The sequence below is a fragment of the Meleagris gallopavo genome, chromosome 4, assembly GCF_000146605.3.
Source record: "Meleagris gallopavo isolate NT-WF06-2002-E0010 breed Aviagen turkey brand Nicholas breeding stock chromosome 4, Turkey_5.1, whole genome shotgun sequence".
In the NCBI taxonomy this organism is placed as follows: domain Eukaryota; kingdom Metazoa; phylum Chordata; class Aves; order Galliformes; family Phasianidae; genus Meleagris; species Meleagris gallopavo.
Genome location: NC_015014.2, coordinates 58,372,680 through 58,392,270, shown reverse-complemented (window position 1 = coordinate 58,392,270; position 19,591 = coordinate 58,372,680). Strand labels below are relative to the sequence as shown.

Here is a 19,591-nt window from a genome sequence, read left to right as displayed (position 1 = left end):
CTTAACACACTTGGGCACACAACACATGTCATTATCTTCGTGCTTTGTAAGTACTTGTCTAACAATAGCAGCGTATCATTTCAGACACAGCTAATTTTTAAAGTTAATATTTGCTTCACTAGAAAATGAAATATCTGAACTTGCACGGCCTATAATCATTTAAATATACCTCTAAGGAATGTTCAAGTAAATTACGGCTATACTGATTACTCACATCTTTTGACTTCAGCTCAAATTCCATTATTTTGAAAAGCATTAGACATATGACTTTAAAAATACTGAGGAATAATAAACTCTTCTTCCATTGGAGAAGTGGTTTGGACATAAAGTGCCTCAAAGAAGAACAAAGCCTGGCTGCCCAGGTCTAAAGTGAACACAAGCTTCCTACAATAAAAAATTTAGGTCACAAGTAGTTTAATGCCTTCTTCTGTTTTCCCTTTGGTAAAAATTATTCAAGTGTGATAACACAGAAAATAAACTTAGCTAGGCTCAGAAAGATTTCAACTGTAGGTATCTCTTGAAGATGAAATTGCAGCTTTTACAAGCTTTTATTCAGTGAAAACTCCATATCCATATCCCCATATGGGGAGAGATCTCTGAGGGCCTCTGTGGAAACTCTCTACACCTGAATTAGTCTCACTGATTCTTCAGAGAAAGTCAGTGAAAATTTATTAGTTACATTGCAGAACAGAGAAATTCAACAAAATTCAGACATATTCAGCATTACATTAAGAGCTTGGAAGCAAAGCTAGTATTATCCAGACTTCTGGAAGCCAAATGTGTAAGAACTTCCTTTTTCATCAGTCCGAAGACCAGCATCTTGATAAAAAGGTAATATAGGTAGCCCTATAATGATAATTATGGATAAGACTACTTCACAAGAGGAATTTACAGGTGATCAACTCAAAGAACTCATCAGCATTACTAAATAGAAAAGAACACCAAAATGAGGTATCTGTTATGAATCAGTGAGTTAGCATTTCCTTCTAGATAAAATGTAATAACAGCATGCCAAGTTTGTCACGGTTAACAAAATGATCTTGCAGGTTTCTTTCATCTCTAATTTTAAAAAGACAATTATCTGCTTTCACAAGGTGCTTTCTTGGCACGAGTCAATAATTGCAATGATGAACATATACTTTTTACTTACAGTGGTTTTTTTGTAATTTACATATATAACATTTTTCATAGTATTAATAGTATTCAGATGTGCTGAAAAGGCAATTGAAGCGTGTCCAGATTTGTCTGTAAGCATGTGGAGTGCCAATTCACATAGGATGATTATCAGTAGCGTAAGTGGTTTTTATCATAATGGTATTTAAGCCTAGTTTCATATGCCATCGGGTTATTCTAAAAATTCCTTGCCTAAGATGACAAATCACTTCTTGAGAGTTTTTCAGCTTGTTTGGAGCTACTCATATTGCCCAAAAGCCCTGCAGCTGTTCTAAAAGAAAACTTAAAGGCCAGGGTATTATAAATATCAGGAATAATCTTATAATGATTAGATTTAAGAAGCATTTGTTTACTTGTTGGGATTTGCTACATTCCCTAAAATACGGTTCTTACAGACTATAATAGGAATTCATTTAAATAGCAGCTCAAAAGGAAAAAAACACAATTCTCTTCTTTCATATGTTTGTTTTTTATTTTGCAATACAAAATATGAAATGAGGCCTGAAGCACAAAGATTAAAACATCTAACAATAAAAACATTGTTTTTGTCAGTGTATCATTTCTTGTTTCTTCTGATTCCACTGTTATTTTCTCATGGCAGTATTCCTTTTTCTGTGCACAGACACCTATACCAGTAGGTTGACCTTTTCCAGCTATGGAAAAAAAGTGATATAAATTTTAAGCACATTCCTGTTACAATTTGCTTTATCTTCCAATGCACACATATACACACTGGTTTGGCAATAAGATGACCAAAACAGCATGCAGAGAAATCCCTTTTTCCAGAAAAGCTGTAAACCACTGTACCCACAGTAATTGTGGGTTTGCAAGCCAAACATGTCCCAAGAATTGACCTAATCAGAGCCTAAAGGAAAGAGCAAATGTTCTTTTTGCAAGCACAACTCCCTCTTCTGCAGCTATTCTAGACATACCCTTGCACATCTCAGAACAATAACACATCATCCTTGAGGAAAATGTTATTTATCTACTAAAAAAAAAATGGAAGCCTATGGCTGTGCTTACCCACAACTGTTAACTGTTGAGTTCACAGCACAGTTGATGATATGGAGCCAGACTTAGATCCCAGAATGTGTTAAGAGTCTGAGAATAAAATTTCTTGAACAGAAAATTGTTGTAAGGTTTCATGTTCACAATTACATCAAAGATATTGAAATATGGAGGCAAAGATAGTACCTAAACTGGTAATGCCATGAGGCAATTCTGACAGCAAGTTCTACATTATGACCTCAATTATTTAAGACCAGAGATACATCCATTCAAAGATGTAAATCACGGGATGAAAACAGAAAATACAATTCATTTTTCCACATGGATCTGTTTATGATTTTTCAGAACAGACTTTCTACTAAGTCTGCCATTTGTCTCACTAGATGTGAATAACAAGATTAAAACTTCAAGTACTCTGTCCTCAGCCAGAATGTATTTGAGTACAAGAGTTGAGACTTGGGCCTAAACTATTCAAAAGCCCATTTGTGTTTTAAAAATTCAAACAATTTTAATATTTTAATGTTCCCCCTCGGGTTATTGAGAAAAATCAGATTTAATACTTACCAACCATCTGATTTATATAAATATCTTATAAATTTTAATACTGGTGCCTTTGCACACTTAAGAGCCCCATGGGATATGAGAATAGGGAAAAGTTGCATGGAAAGTCACTGGGAAAAGATCTGGTTTCTTAGTTATAACGCAATAAAGGGCATGCATTTACAATTACATATTTTAATATTTCACATAACCTATACTGGATGCTGCAGAAAATGAGTAGGTTGGTTCTGAGCTTTGCATATGCTTGATGATTGTAACAAATCCAGGTGGGGGGCCTGAGCTCTGTGCTCAGGCACTGTGTGGTCAAGTGTGCTGGAGATGGAGGAAAGCTTACCTTTCTGAACTCTGACTCTGTGACCACTCCTGCTTTGCATATTATTAATCTCTCCCACCTGTAGGATTTGCCATCGGGGAAGGTGAAGGGACGCACCTCAGATTAATGGTGATGATTTGCTCTATGGCACTGGAAAGATAGAGGTCCCTCAGTAAAGGTGGGCTGCTACTTCTCCAAGCTGCATTGCATTGCTGGGAGAGACATTTATAAAGCATAGAACAGGAAATGTTCTGTCACAAATGTCTAAACCTCATTTATTAACTATGTTGATGATTTGGGATTAACGTAAGAAAAAACATTTTATTTCTATTTTGAAATGACTGTTACATAGAAGGTTTCATCTTTAAATGAATTCTCTCCAAGTTACAGCTGTAGATGTTGTTTTGTTTGGAAGTGGTCCTCAGGTTTCAGGTTGGTATGGTTTTGTTCAGAACTCTGGAGAAGTTTAAAGGTGAATTAGTATTGGAACTTTAAACGTATTTGTTTGACTGAGTGAAAGCAGTGGTGAGCAGCGATGTGTATTTAGGTTTTGGCTAGAACCTATTGATCTTCCCTGCATAGAGAGTTAATATGAGTTTAATGTGCTGGGTTAGCTCCTGTTGAATCTTCAAAATAAGCTGCTGGCTGGGGAACACAGAAGACATGCCATCAGAATGGAGGCAAGTGGAAGCAAAGAGCGGAACAAGGAGAAAACATATAGGGCAGAGTTCCCCAGCAACCATCCTGCATGAATTCCTGAGGAACACGGGATGATGATCACTTCTGGTGCTGCTCTGGACTTGTAGAGGAGAGTGGGAACTCACTGAAGAGCTTTCGGCTGGGCCCCAGGACAGGTCCTCCAGCAGACTGGGCATGCAGAAGTCAGGCAGTGATGAGCTCCAGGTAGGGCATGAGCTGAGGAATGAACTCAAATACTGTTATCTGATGTGACCATTTGCTGTATTGTATCATTTTTTTGTGTAAGGATCTTATTTCCAGAGTTAGCCATGTTATCCATGTTATTTTATGCTTTGTGAGCTGAGGGCTTAGTTCAGGGCCCCGTGTTGAAAGCTGCCATTGACCAAGAATAAAAAGGCAAATCAGCCTCAGAATGCCGAAGGCCACAAGATGTGATGGGAGTCAAATCCCATGGCGGCAGTCAGACCCTGGCTATGTTCAGACCAACACGGGGCCCTTTGTCACTTTGGAAACTAAATGCACTTAAAGTAAGCCAAAAGAAACTATCTCTTATCATGGAAAATGAGTATCCCCAGATGGTGCCATAGTGATACAGCTACACTGGAGCCTCGACAGAGGGATAACTTGCAAAGCCTTCCCGTGCTGACAAGCCCCCAGCTTAGCTCTCCCTCTGGAGCAATTCTGGCTGGAGGAACATGGAGAACTGGAGAAAAGGCAGCTGTGTTTGCGATCACTGAGTTCTTCCAGTTATCTGAAACATGGTCCTTGTCAGGCTGCCTGGCTCCATTGGAGTTGGTAGGTGACCAGGGGAAAAGTCTTGCAGGAGCCACAGATAAAAGAAAAATAATCATAGAATCATGGAAAATGAAAAAAAGATCTTCAAACAACATTTAATTTGCTCTCCTTTTCTCCTTAAAAAGGCAGAATAGGATTATAACCTACTCATGATAGATGCTTCTTAGGGTTCCTAAAGAATTTCTCATTACAGACACTACATAACTTCCTTAGTCATTTGTTTCTGTCTTTCTACGGTATTTACCATTAGACATTTCTTCCCAGTATCCCACTTAAATATTTCTTGGACAATTACAGCTCATCATTTCTGATCTTACCCATGGCAAGCAGAAAAACACTTTTTTCCTTCCTTGCTGAAGAATCTTTGACATATTTGAGGCCTGTAGCATGACGTCCAGCAGCCATCTCTACTCAAGACGGGAGTGGTAGGTAGATGGTAAATGTCTAACACAGAGAGATTATGCATGAGTCCACTGCATCCAGATCTGTAAATATAACATAGATATAATATCAGGATAATCCATCAGGCAAAAAGCCATCTGTTAATACTTGTACTAGGAACAATGTCGTAAGTAGTAAAATTGAGCAAATGGTGAAAAAACGAGAAGAATTCAATTTTGTTTCAATTGTTTTGTCAAATAATGTGCCACAGAATTGACCTTAATCTCCTACAGAGAGTTTCTCTGTCATTGGTGGAATAGTGGCATATGACCTTTGACTTCCTAACTCAGTAGTGATGTTTGTTTTCCAGAGATGTGTTTATCAATTTCACCTTTGAAATTAGGGAGCAATGAATCAAGAGAAAATGATTCAGTACAAAAGGCATACATCAGTATTGCCTTAACTGACCTTAAGATCATTATCCATCTACCCAAGCGCCTCATTAAACAATATGGAAATTACTTAGCCACAGTTATTATAACCAAATTTATGAATAGGCATTTCTAAAGAAAAATGCAATAAAACTTCTGTATAACTTTCCATTCTCTCTTCCTCACTTCTAAAATGTTTCTTCATGCTCCAAATGTATGAAGAAAGAACATAGAAATCCTAAAATATGTACAATTTGTCCTGTGGGTACTTTCCTGGATCAGTAGCTAAAGCAACTGAGACTGGAAATACTTAATTCTGATAAACTATCTCTCTACATTCAGTTTTTGTATGCTATCTGGCTAAAGCCAGACTTGAAGACAGAAAAGAGGTGATTAGCACAGTGGCCAAGACCAATTATCTCCCATAATAATAAGTATATTATTAGTAGGAAATGTGTAGATTATTCTCAAAAGTGGACAAGGATATTGATTTGCTATAGCTTCTTAAGATCTCAGATGTGTCTATGTACATACCAAGACCTAGATTCATCTCCACTGAGTCATCAAACTGAGGTTTCCTATGCAGGCAGTGCAATATGTAGGATTCCTCAGGGAGCAGAACGAAAATCACTCACTAATTGCCCATTGGTTTATTCAGGAAATTAAAGACAATTTTATTCCCAACTTTACCACTTCAGCCAACCAAAAACTCTAATTATATAGCCCTTAAGAGTTGGAAAGAGTTGGCCCTGCCTGTGGCAGGGGGGGTTGGAGCCTGAAGATCCTTGAGGTCCCTTCCAACCCAAGCCATTCTATGATTCTACGACTCTATGATTAAGAGAGGAATTTAAAGGCTATGATCCCCTTTTGAGATCTTTAGTCTACATATAGTGATACCATCATTTTTCCTGCAAATCTTGTTTCAGCTCCTGGCCGTAACTTTTCTATACTAATTCAAACTGCATTCATGTCCTACTACCTTGTATTTATAATGCAACTTGACAATCCAGTGGTTTTCTTCTATAATATTTTTTCCATTTTGAGCATCATGAGTGGAAAACTAGTACTGAAACAAAAGAAAGCAGATGCCATTTTAAACAAAATTTCCCTCTTTCTAGAAAACAAAATGGAGAGAAAATATGCAGATAATATCGACATTTTAAAAATACTGTCGACAGATATAACTGTACCTGATAATCTACATTCAAAACCTGAAATTAATTTAGTACACACTAGAGATCTGTAAGAGAGAATGGAGCTTCTACAGTGAGGACACTTCAGAAGTGGTTCAGGTGACAGTAACCAAAGTCATGACACCTCTGCAACCAATTCAGTGGCCTGTGTAAAATAAGCGGATGGTCTCAGGTCAGTTTCTAATTATAAAGCAACCTTACTGTGGAAATCTCCTTTACAAATAATACTAATTGGCAGCTACACCAGTAAAGCCTTGAGTGTTTTCCTAAGAGCAGGACTGGGATGGGAAGAGTGTCATCCATGGGCAGTCACAGATACCTTGCACCCAGCTGATGTGCCATGCTGCTCTTAGAGTAGAGCTAACATGTAGAGTTTAGCCAATTACTTGCAAAAGCAAAGTTTGAAGCATTACTATTCATTTCCACTGACAGCATGTATTTCGTTGACTACCTGACATTTCAGCAAAAAAGGAAAACATTATCTTCTTGAGGAAATCCTCACTTTGTGCTTTCCTACTGTGTAAGAATAAAAATGATTGGATTCAATTAAATGTCCTAAAGAAAAACAGTGCAGACTCACAAATCTGACAGAGAATTTTGTTTGTAAAAACATTAACACAATAAAACTACTCACAATATTCTTGTAGCTAGGATATTACACTCTGCTGTTGAGGCAGCTGCAGTCGGACTCTGCTTGGACAGCAGATGGTGTCCTACTGTAACACTACACAGCAGTGCTCAAAGACGAATCTTAAACCAGCCTTTACAATACACTTAGATTCTTATTTAATGCACTTAGTTGACTCTGTTGATTGTAGAATAGAAATGACAGACCTGTTTAAACAACTAGGCTAAATTAGAAAGGTAAGTCTGCCAAAAACAGTGACTATAAAGCATAGTTCTCATTTCTGAGAATATTTTCCAGCATTTAAAGGCACTTTTGAAAAATGTGATCATATCACTTAGGTGCCTAAGTGGTCCTTTTCAAAGTCACCATTGATAAATAAACATTAAACGTCCCACTGAAGGTCAGGGAGAGTCAGATGTCTAACAACAAGCTGTGCCATTGAAAACTTTCCCCTTAAATTATACGTCATCTGCATATAGTATAGAGAAATCGGAACTTCACAGAATCACAGAATCACATAAACACAGAATTCTAGGGGTTGAAAGGGACCTCTGGAGATCATAGAGTCCAACCTCCTACTAATGCAGTTCCCTACAGTAGGTTGCAGAGGAAGGCATCCAGGTTGGCCTTCAGTATCTCCGAGACTCCACAACTCTCTGGGCAGCTTGCTCCAGTGCTCTGTCACTCTCACAGTGAAAAAGTAGAAAACTTCCATATATCCTGGTAAAGGCAACGCAGAGACTTGACCATTTTTTTCTTCTCTGATACATATTATCTTGCACAGTGGGCATCTGGCCCATGCTGGAGCACTCAGACACCAACATAGTTCAGTTAAATACACATAGGTATTAAATTTATCCCTGTTAAATGGTGTACTGTCACTGTGTTACTAATGTAAAGGGAAGAATTAAATGCATTCAGCCTGTGTCCAAAGCCTTTTTTTCCTTGTATGATTGCTTTTTCCCTGCAAAAGTTGCAAAAGCTGAGAGTACTTTGTGAATAATGAGGTGAATCCGATGGTGAGCAGAAAACCGTTGTACTAAGAAGCTACAAGTCGGCTGGAGACATTGGACTTGTTGCCTTGGTAAGCACACAGATAAAGACAAGCGTTCTCTCCAGGACTGGAAAAAGATTTGTGAAAAAGTTTAACAGAACATGACTCACGATGAAGCCTGCTCTAAAAGTGTTCCTCCAATAGCTCCCAGTTCACAATTGCTGAATCACAGCTATGGCCACTGCTAGGTCTCATACATCATTGAGCAGGCTGGTGTGACTCATCACAGGGTTATCTGGAGTTTGCAAGCCTAGATTGAATTTACTGTCACTAGGAGGGCAAAGTTTCTTGGGAACATTTTTGTCATTCATACTCCAATGTGGTGAAATCTTTGCCTGCTGCAGCAAATAATCGTAATTTTTGTTATGGCTAAATAAGGGCTGGGGCAGAGGAGTTGTAAATGGTGTTATTTATACGATCATCATTGAGTCTCGTTTTTCCTTTTCACAGAAACCCTTGTAAAATCCTGCACTGTTTCTGCTGCTTTCATAAGAAAATAATTCTTCCTGTAGCTCCAAGTTATGGGAATAGTCTCACTGATTTGGTATGAATCTTCATTTGGAATAGCACTCTTGCCCCGAATCCTTAGAGACAATGTTCAATTAGTCACACAAAGGAGATACCTGGTCTTCAGAAAATGTTTTTGTTTTCTTTATCATCCCACAACATGACAAAAGATGCAGAAGTAAATATTCTCCAAAAACATTGACATGTTTCTGAAAGCAATAAAGTGATGAAACTCAGAATCTGCAAATTGTGGTGATTTGTAGCTCTTTGATTTATTGCCCTGTTGGGTTCAGAGTGAATGATTTCTACAGAGACCAGTCCCTCTAATCGGATTTTTACAAGAAACGGATGTGCTAAAAGAAACAGAACGCTAACAGGGCTTCTGGTTACTTTTTCAGCCTGATTTATAGAGCTGTAAAACTCTCTGTATCAGGGAGCTGACACCAATTTCTAGAGAGCTGTGAACAGTTGTTTTCGTCTGATTTTCCTGTGGGGCTTCTAGGCCCACTTCATTCACAAAAGACCTTGTTGAAATCCATGTCAGGTGTTAAAGAGTGTGAGACACTGGTGTCACAAGCAAGCAAGCTGCTGGCAAAGGAGGCTGAGCTTTGTAGTTCAGCAAAAAAGACTCCCGTCCTGTGAATGTCTGTTTTAGGGACAGATGTGTACATTTTAAGGAGTGGGCAGTGGAAATGGAGCAGGTGTTATTGGGGCTGAAATGGCTCAAGGTGATCTGGTCCACTGTGGGGATGGAGGCTGTAGGACTGTGCAGTCCTAGAACAGAAATTGAGCAGGTGAAGGCAGAAAGCAAAGTCCGTTGCATCTGCTGACAGACATAAATGTCACCTGCATGGAGACAGGCGACAGAACATTCATCCAACCAAACAACACAGCCACCAAGCCAAGCACAATGCCAACAACTGAGCAAATATAAAGGATACAAGCTTTATGTTAGGGCACAAGGATGAACAGAAGAATGTCAGAAGAAAAATCACAGGCCAGGAGTGGTACGTCACTAGAATCTGTCCTCCTGGAGCTGGGCTGTGATTCACAGTGAAATCTCGTTTTGCCACTGTGAGGATGCTCCCAGACCTACAGCCAGTTGTATGGCTCACATCTTTCCAGTACTGCTACCTCGTGTAGAAAAGTTTGGCTTGCATTTTCATGCTCAAAATGATGTTTACATAAATGTTAAAATAACCTCAGGCCTCTGTCAGAGGATAAGTTGTATCCTTCCAGAAAACAAATCATGCATCAATTGCAGCTTATTGAGGGTGCTTGAGCATCTCATCCAAAGGGAGCTGCAGCAGATTCTAATGGAAAGGAAAATAGATAATCATTCTAAATGAGCACTTATAAGCCTAGGGAATCTTCAGATCTAAGGCTCTGATCCAACCACTTGTTGCATTCCAGGACACTTAGTGTGTTGTGAGCAGGCACAACCATGTCCAACTGGCAAAGGTTTTAGGATCAAAGCCTGACGCATTTATGAGCTGGCCGAGCGGCAAGCATACAATGGCACCTTCTGTGAACACAACATTCAAGAAAATGTTCTTAACTCGTTATGCTGTTTAAGCTCTGATGGTTATTTTAATATATTAAATTATTAAATATTAAATATTTTCCAAAATGGTTTGCTAACATGTTGGTGCTATTTCATTTTTAGTGGGTCAAATTAAAAAACAGTTATTAATTAGTAAACCAAGGTACATTTTATAGCACTAAAAATTGCAACCCTAAACATTTACTGCCACTTTCCAAGGATTTGGTTCCTTTATTTAAAAAAAAAAAAGTATTTATATCTTAAATTAATTATAAAGATCTAACTTACAAGGAGAGGCCCTGATCTAGAAAACACATATGCTTGCAGGTAATTTAACTGCATGAGTAACTTCACAGAATTCAGTGGGTGAGAGAGAAGCTGTGAACCATGGAGCTCCTAATGTGGATAAAGTCATTCATGGGCACAACTGTTTGCAGGACTGGAGCCAAATATAACACATATACAAATTCCCATATAGAAGAAAAGGCAAATTAATACTTAGTAAAGAGCAATTACATGTTTCTGGATGTTCTAACGGCTACATATTCAGGTCAAGGGGCATTATCCTTCACTTTACTCTGCCCTGCTGAGGCCACATCAGGAGAATTATGTCCAGTTCTGGGTCCCCAGTTCAATATCTTCGATATCAAATACCTAAAGGTTGGGAGTCAGGAGGATGAGGCTGGGCTCTTTTCAGTGGTGCCTGGCAACAGAACAAGGGGCAATGGGCTCAAACAGGAACACTGGAAGTTCCATACAAACATGAAGAAAAACATCTTTATTATGGGGGTCACAGAGCACTACAAAAGGCTGCCCAGAGAAGCTATGTAGTCTCATTCTAGGTGATACTCAAGATCTGCCTGGATACATCCTGTGCAACCTACTGCAGGGAACCTTGCTTTAGCAGGTGGTTAGACTTGACGATCTCCAGAGGTGCCTTCCAACCCCTACAGTTCTGTGATTCTGTGAATAAGTGTTTGAGTGCAAACATGAATTTAAAGACACACAGTGGGACAGGAGTGTAATTGAAGGAGAGTAAATAGAGAAGCAGAATAAAAAGGAGATGTGAACACACTGTAATCCTCGTCATGTCTGAGCTCCTCACTGTGTTGTTTCTTAGGTTCAATAAATATTACACTGGAAATATTGAAACAAACAAAAAAAAACCAACATGGTCACAGCCAATGACGACCTTTGGACATCAGATACAGGTGTTGCTCTATCCAAAGAAAACTTGGTTTTGTCTCTTAATATGTGCCATTATGCCTCTAGAAAAACACGCAGCCTGACAGAGAAGCACCAGCTCCTTCGAGACAGATCTTGGAAGCAGATTTTCTCCCAGAGATGTGGACACCTGCTGTTTACCTGTGCTCCAGAACAAGCAGAATCCAAGTGGCTGGCAGCTATCCCACAGTACTCAACTCCTGCAGCTGGAAAGTCTGGGTAATCCTTTTTCTGGCCTGTCCTCCTCATTAAAATGAACATGAACACCTCAGTCCCCCTGGCTACGGTTGCATTAAGCACTCTGAAACTTCTCCTTATGAATTACCAGTAAAGTAGCTTGTATGCTAACGTTTATGTTCATGCACTTATTTTGCCCATACTGCTGTTGCCAGGCACAGTACAATGCATTCAATGTCCCCTGCACAGGTCTTACTGCTGTTTGCTATATGCTGCATCCTTAGGGATGTATCTTTTATGAGATCTCTTCACCTCCCTCCCGAACTTTGGCAATCTCTGCATGGAAGACACTGACCATATTGTTCCTTTCAGCTTCATGGAGTGTCAGCCGGCTATTTTTCCTTTTTCCAGCAAATATCTAGCCACTGTTCTTGGAGTCACCTCTCAGAGAACATTCTCCCTGTGGAGATGAGAAGAGAGGAGAGTAGAGGAGACGAGAGTAGAGGAGACGAGAGGAGAGAGGAGAGGAGAGGAGAGAAGAGGAGAGGAGAGGAGAGGAGAGGAGATCCTGCTTGACTAAACAAAGTTGTGTGAAAATGCTGCTATCCTTTTGATGGTATGGTCACCTTACAGGTTTCAGTCACCTGTGGCTTTCTAACCATCCCTCCTTTTACCATCACAGCCATTAGCAAGGTCATAGCTCTAAATGTCATCAGGCAGCAGATCCAGCTTTAAAAATGTGGTAAGATCTTTTGTCCTTTTGTCACATATAGTCAAGAGGACCCTATATCACCTAAGAGAAGAAATGGGGATCAGGGATTTGAGGCCAAGCAGATAAGTCAATACCAACCCTAAATGCCTCAAAGTGTGAAGCCACCTCATCAGGCACAATACAACCATCTCACAGTTAATCAGGTTCTTCCCGCAGGCGCAGACATGCAGTGCCTGTGTAAGAAATGGTGCTTCTGTCACTCAGTTTATATTCAAGCCAAACTCTTCTGGGGCATACAGGGAGCTCTGTAAGGGTGCAGCCAGGAGAGAGACAGGTTAATCACAAAAACTGTATGGCTTCCTACAAGATCATCCAAAAATAGTGCCCTTTTGGTTTTCTCCCCTTTGTGCAAGGACTGTTTTACTGTTTGGTGTTTTCCTTTGGGTGGAGTGGTGTTTTTTTGAATGTGAGTTAACCTCAGTTATCAGTACCCAAAAGCAAGCCCGTGCAGGGTCCCCCTGACAAATGCTGCCTGGCAGTCATGCCCTTCCCTCTGTACTGAATGCCGTAATTAGAGAGATGCAATTTTCCAGTAGTGCTTGACAGCCTACATCAAAGGCACAGAAACTGTTTCTGGACATTGAAAAGATAAAACTCTAATATTAACTGATGCCTCTTTCAGTTTTTATTGCAGTTCAGTGTAAACAGATGCTGCTGGTTTTGAAACTGTACATTCAGATCTGTCAGAGTATATGTATTGCAGCGGTGATATCTGCTGCAGTAAAAGCTGGTATTTAATACTGTGTGTATATACTCGATTCAGTCATTCCCATTGGAAGCAGTACGTGTGCTTGCACATTCACTGATGTCTGTCTTTACATGTACATGCCTACAAATACAAACATATGCATATGAATTAAATGGAAAGTGTAACCCTATCTTAACTAGGGTTTTAAATTAGTGGTAATACATACACGCTCTTACAAACACTGGGCTATATTTAACTTTCACATAGCAGTGTATAACTATTATCTTCTGTGGAACTCTGCAGTTTATGAGTCAGACCCAAAGTCTCTTAGTTTGCCTGTGGAAAGACGCCGCTGACTTTATTGGGCTTTGGACCAGACCTGAAGCCAATGCTTAATTGTGTCATATAATATAACTTTCCCTTCCAGCAAACTTAAGATAAACTTAGATTCTAATTCCAATAACTCTCTATAATTTTTTTTCCAAACAGATTCCTTATGGAATGGAAATGCCCATTCCTGTTCTGGGCATTTTTCAATACTTTTGCATTTCTTAGTTCTGAAAATTGGTTCGGTCACGTTAAACATTATATAAGTAAAGATCACAGCCTCCAACTCTCCAAAATGAAATTCTCAAGCATGAATACACAGCTCAGAAATAAATGTCATTATAAACTTCAAACTTGGCTGGTATTAAAGCCATCTTTGAGGAAGGGAAAAACAATTCATGTTTGAAGAAATTCAGCCTGGTATTTTAAAAAGTAAGAATAGTTTAGGATTACAAGTCCAGCTCAGCTTTCTCATTTTGCTTTATGCCCTACGCAGCTTTCCATTTTCTCCCCATTTTTATTTACTTGGAATGATGTTAAGTATGTACTTGAAGATGTGATTATTTAGAGGGTAAATTAACATCTGCACCAAACTTCTTGAGTTAGAGCTGACTGAAGATCCTCATTTGAACTCTGAAAATGATGTTAGGATCATCCTAATTTGGGTATCGTTGCTGACAAAATGCAGTTAAAGACATTTCGTTTAAGAAATGACTCCAAGGGAGTCTTTCAAGTAAAGATATTGTCAATCCTCCTTTGAACAATGTCTACAGTAAAATTCTGAAATAAAAACTCACATCTTTTTGAATGTAGATATTGGACAGGCAGTTAATACTTACAGAAAGGCTGTGGGTAAAGTTTTTTTAGCTGCACTCATCACTGAAGAAAGTTTCCATGTAAATTACAGTTTGTGTGTGTACGGTTGAGTCCCATCACCACCATGCTGCCCTCTGGCTCCACAGCCTCTCAGCTGGTTGGGGTCTCATAGGGAAATCATGTTGTGGTTCACATGGGAACACCTCTGCTCTGCAACGGGCAGTGTTTGAACAGTCAGATCACCTACGAGGGAGGTGAGGTAATCCAGGACAACTCATGCTTAAAGTATTGATGCATGTCTAACCCACATCTGTGGGCTGCATGTGGCCTGGCACAGCCCTCGGTGCGGCCTCTCTCTGCCCCACAGCATCATGGTGGTGGCTCTGCCCCAGCCTGGCACAGCCCCTCAGCACCAAAGGAGTACCAGTGTGTTATGAATCCCATCTGGGCTGGAACCAGGGCACAGAGCACGGTGCAGTGCCAGCTCAAGTTATAGCAGACAAGCTTATGGATTTTGATACTGTTGGCTGAACAGCAAAAATGTGTAGCCACGCTTTCCATTTTGATAAAGGAATTTGAGAATGAGTTTCAAGACTGCCAAAAAAATAATATTTTTGCTTGTTTGTGACTATTTTTAGTCGACAATAATATATTATCTGCAAATTCTCTAGTAGAATGTATAGAGTTGCAATCAAAAATTTGATCATGTCTCCTTACCAGACTTTTATAATCCCTCTCTTACCAGAGAGACACATCCATCACTTCACAGTCATGTTTTATTCGTGCCACCACTTTTTGGCAGTACGTACATTTGGGAACAACTCTTGTCAAGGATGAAGTACAGGAAGAGTCAAATTTCATCAAAAATCTCCTCTGAACACCCTGAGAGCTCACTAAGAATTGGAATCACTACCATCAAACCAGACTGATGCGTTAATTTCACAAAAAGAAGGCCAAATATCCCACTACTTTTATGTTGCTCTCTTTTTTATATGTTCTAATAAAAAGCATTAATAAATAAAATAAGCTTTGTTACTTATATACATTAATGATAATGCTACAAGGACTGCTCTAAAAGTAATGCCTCATGTTTTATTCTGTTGACCCACGATGTCAGAGGCACACATTGGTGGTATGGCAGTAGAAGACAAACCTTCCACCAATATTCTGCTACATTTTGTTGCTGTGTGACAGATGGCAGCAGAGGGGCAATATGACAAAGTGATGTCTAACATGCCAGTGCAGATGAGGCAAAGATGTGTCACTGAATTCCTCCATGTAGAAAAAATGACAGCCCTTTGACATTCACTGATGCTTGCTGAATGTTTATAGAGACCAAACAGTGGATGTGAGCACAGTGATGTGGTGGATGATGCATTTCAGAAGTGGTGACAGTGGTAACAGGTCAGATTCATTGATGTAGATTGTTATGAACACAGTATGCAGGTTCTTATTCATTGCAAGAAAAATTCTTAGCTAATGGTGGTGACTGTTGAAAAAAAGAGTGTTTTATAGCTGAGAATTTGTTCTAGCAAATAACATTATTGTGCTCTTTGTATTGGTTGTAGTTTCCATGGAAATAAATAGGAGGCATTAGTTTTGGAGCAACCTTTGTAGACATGGCCCCTGTACAATTCCTTCTCAAGCAGTGTGGCCCAGGTAAGCCAAAAGGTTGGACACATGTTAGCGTGCTGACTGCTACTGGCTGCTGTTTCTCTCTGTGTCTCTTCCAGCCCCACAGCTCACAGATCGCATTTTGCAACCCTGCTTTCTGTTTTATAAACAGAATGTAATTCATATTGTTTATGTAACCTCTTACCCAAAGAGACGATTGACAAAAAGTAAATTCTCCAGCCAGACTGACAACATCCATGACATCCCACTGTCTCTTCTTGTGGTTTACCATGGATGCGGCTTTCACTGTAAGTCCAAAGCTCATTCCAGGGTTTTGAAAAGGAGTTATGGCTTTTAGTGAGCTAACTGCGAGGAGCAGATGCTCCCCAGGACTAAAGCACACGCGGTATTATGAGGGCAGGTGTCAGAACCCCAGAAAGTCCCTTCCAGTCCTTTGCTGATGTAAATGGCAGCAGGTCCATTGGCTTACATGTAAATACATTTATGGTGTAAGACAATTGCCCCTTAATTTTTAAAGCATCCCAGCATTTCTTCTGTATTTGTTAGCTGATATTTGCATAATAATGCCCAATGCACACAAAACAGTGGATCAAAAGAAAGTTGTTTCTTCCCTCCAGCTTGCCTTTGGGAAATCATTCTTTTCCCCCCTTCCTGGGACCTTTCCTCCCACCGCTTGCAGACTCCCAGATCACATTATTTTGTCATTCTCTGCTAACAATCCTCCTACTGCCGTTTCCTTTCCCTCTCGCATGCAAAGTGAGCCTGAGTAATTGTGAAACCTGCAAATTGCCTGCCTGGGTGCTCTTTCTCTTTCTGCACTGATAGTGGCAGTCAGAGGGATCTGCCATCATGGGGTACCTCTCCAAAACACATCGGGTGCACATCCCACTCCGCCTGCTGCTGTGTGTCCAACACAGAAACACCTACAACAAAAATCATTATGCAACTTAGCTGAAAGAACATTCATTTTTTCTGCCTCTTTCCCCAGAGCTTGGTCCTGCCCTGTGCTCTTCACCCTGATCCCATCATCCTGTTGTATGCCCCAGAACAGCACTGAACTATGAGTAAATCTTAACGTACTACACAGAGAGATGTGGCAGTGATTTGCTTCCAACAGTAGGACACTGAATCATTCTCAAATTTTGAATGTTGCTTCTACAAAACTCCTTCCCAAGGCTTCCCTTGTTAGCAAGGCCTGAGCCTATGTTGTTTAACAGAGCAGATTTGGATGTTCTATAGAGATTTGTTTCTTTTCCAAGCAAGAAGAAACGATGAGAGCATTTATATCCCCATGAGAGCCAGCTGCTTACTGCGAGCACTGCCGTACTGGGAGCTCCCAGCTGAGAGCACAGGACCCGTGCTGGGAGAGCTTTGCTCTGTGCTGTGGTGCAGTCCTCAGCTGTGTCCTGGGATAAAACGAGTGGGTTTGCATGGTGGATTTAATGCACATTCCTGACCAGCTGAGAGGGACCATCCCCAGGTAGTTCCCACTCTTGTTCTCCCTCTGATGGGAATTGTGTCCAGCTGGAGCAATAAAAGATCTCTGCAATGAAGAAGTACTATAAAGTGGAGTTAACATCAGCTGATTTACTGTTGGAAGCAAATCACTGCCACATCTCTCTGTGCAGGACTTTATGATTTACTCATAGCTCAGCAGCTCAGAGCTCTCGCTTCTGGTGGTGCCTGCAGCCTTCTGGGACAATGGGTCCGTGTTGCAGAGGCCTGGGGCCGGCCCTGAGGGCTGTGTGCTGCAATGCCCTTTATCGCAGAGCCTCGTTTTTTGGCTCCCTGCTGTGGAACAGATTGCTCCAGCCGGGGACAGGCACCACAAGAGATGTGGAGGGAGCTAAAAGCTGATGGAAGGATTCCACAGGTTAGAATATATACATACATACATATATATATATACACACACGTATGCATGTTTGGGCCCCCCCAAAGTGATGGGAAAGGTATCATTGACACAGATTCCCTTGCAGCTAAGAACTGCTGCTTTTGTGGAGAACCAAGGAGGGAGAGAAGTGCCATGCTACATCCAACAGCTCACTGGGTGCAGTGTGTCAGATCCTGAGCAATGGGAACCGTACTTTTCGTTCCTTCACTTCTGGATCTTATTTGGATTTCCCCCCTGGCTCTGAGGAGTTTCCTTACCATGAATCTCTCTAGGTGGCCACTATTTCTTCATCTTTCCAGCCACCCCCATGTCTATTATAAAATCAAACATGTCATTAGGGGAGATGAAGAACAACGATCTCTGAGCCAGTAATGAAGACGTGACTGGGATTTTTGTTTCGCTTACAAAATACCTCCATGCAGAAGTTTACCTGCAATCGGGCAGCCCCCGGTGCTAAATCTCCTATTTCTGAATGCAGACGTCCAGCCGGCGTTGCCCAGCAGACCTCTCACTTTAGGAGGAAAGCCGATGTGAGGGATGATCCCGCTCACAGGGAATGATGAGCGTCCCAGTGGCAGTGAGGAGCAGGTTCACCCCCCCGCCTCTCCCCCTCCAGCCCTGACAATGGGCACAGGCGGCAGCTCTGCTCTGCGGCAGTTTCGGAGCTCTGTGTTCCCAGGCACAATCCCGAGCAGCGGGAGGGAAGGCTCTGCCCAACTCACTCGCTGAATGCATCCTGTCCTCACTTCGGAGAACGGGCTTTTAGCTCCTGATTCACTTGAGCACTATGGAAAACGTGAGATAAAGCACTCAGGGAGAACAAGGACACGCGCTCGTGCTTTGCGTTCAATCGCAGATTACGCGAGAAACCCCGAAACGAACAGAAATTCGGAGCGGACAACAAATTCATGGTTTCTCCGGAGATTTGTGCAGCGGTTCTCCGTTCTCTCTGAAAGCAATCAGAGTTTCCCCTCTGCCCGAGCCCCGCAGCCGGGCTGCACCGTTTGGAAAACAAGGATGCAAAGAGCCTATTCGGGGCAGACGCGCGCGGCCAAACACTTTCTGCAGGGAATAACCGTATAAAAATGGCTTCCCTGTTTGTGTCCGTGTGTTTGCTCACCCGCCGAGCTCTGGCCACTGCGCGCTTCATTTCCTTCCCACCGTGGAAAGTGTGGCATCAGTGTATGTGCGCTCTACGTAGGCACTCGGGGCCCCTTCTGTTTTCTCGCGTCTGTCCGCCGGGGCTCTCTGGGAGCGTGTGTGCAGATATGCACGGGGAGGGGGGACCGGAGCGGCTGGGGGCGGCGGGCGGAGGGGAGTTATTAGGAAACTTTGCTTTGGCTGCTCTCTATCCTTGGGGCTGCGTGGCGCCAGCACCCTCAAGTTGAAAGGAAAACAGCCATTCTCACTTCCAACTGCCCACTGAGATCCTTAAGGCGACAAAGACACAAAAGTGAGTTTTATTTGCTGGTAAGCCAGAGGCAAGAAAAAAGAAAAGCCAATTCCCCCTTAAAAAGAGCCGACAAATCCTTTTTGCTCTTTTGTGTGAGCTTTTCCTATTCACATAGAGCGTTCATCCGTGTGATTCCCAACTTATTGTCATTACTTAGTTATTAATTGTTCTCATCTGGGTTTAATTGAGCAACCAAGGACTTTAGCCCAAGGGTCAGGGGGAAATCTTAAAGCAAAGACATGTTCAATAGGAATCCTGTGCTTCGAATATCCATCCCGAGTTGACATAATAGTAAAAAAAAAAAAAAAAAATAGACAGA

At 41.2% G+C, this 19,591-nt stretch overlaps 1 long non-coding RNA gene across 1 annotated transcript; it reads right to left on the bottom strand.

Moving 5' to 3' along the window:
- Positions 1-1,645: 1,645 nt before the first annotated feature.
- LOC116216594 lies at positions 1,646-19,064 on the bottom strand. Its single transcript, XR_004159698.1, has 3 exons — positions 18,940-19,064; positions 4,867-5,034; positions 1,646-3,970 (listed from the first exon to the last, which is right to left on the bottom strand). It is a non-coding gene; the product is annotated as an uncharacterized LOC116216594 (long non-coding RNA).
- Between the last annotated feature and the right edge of the window lie 527 nt (positions 19,065-19,591).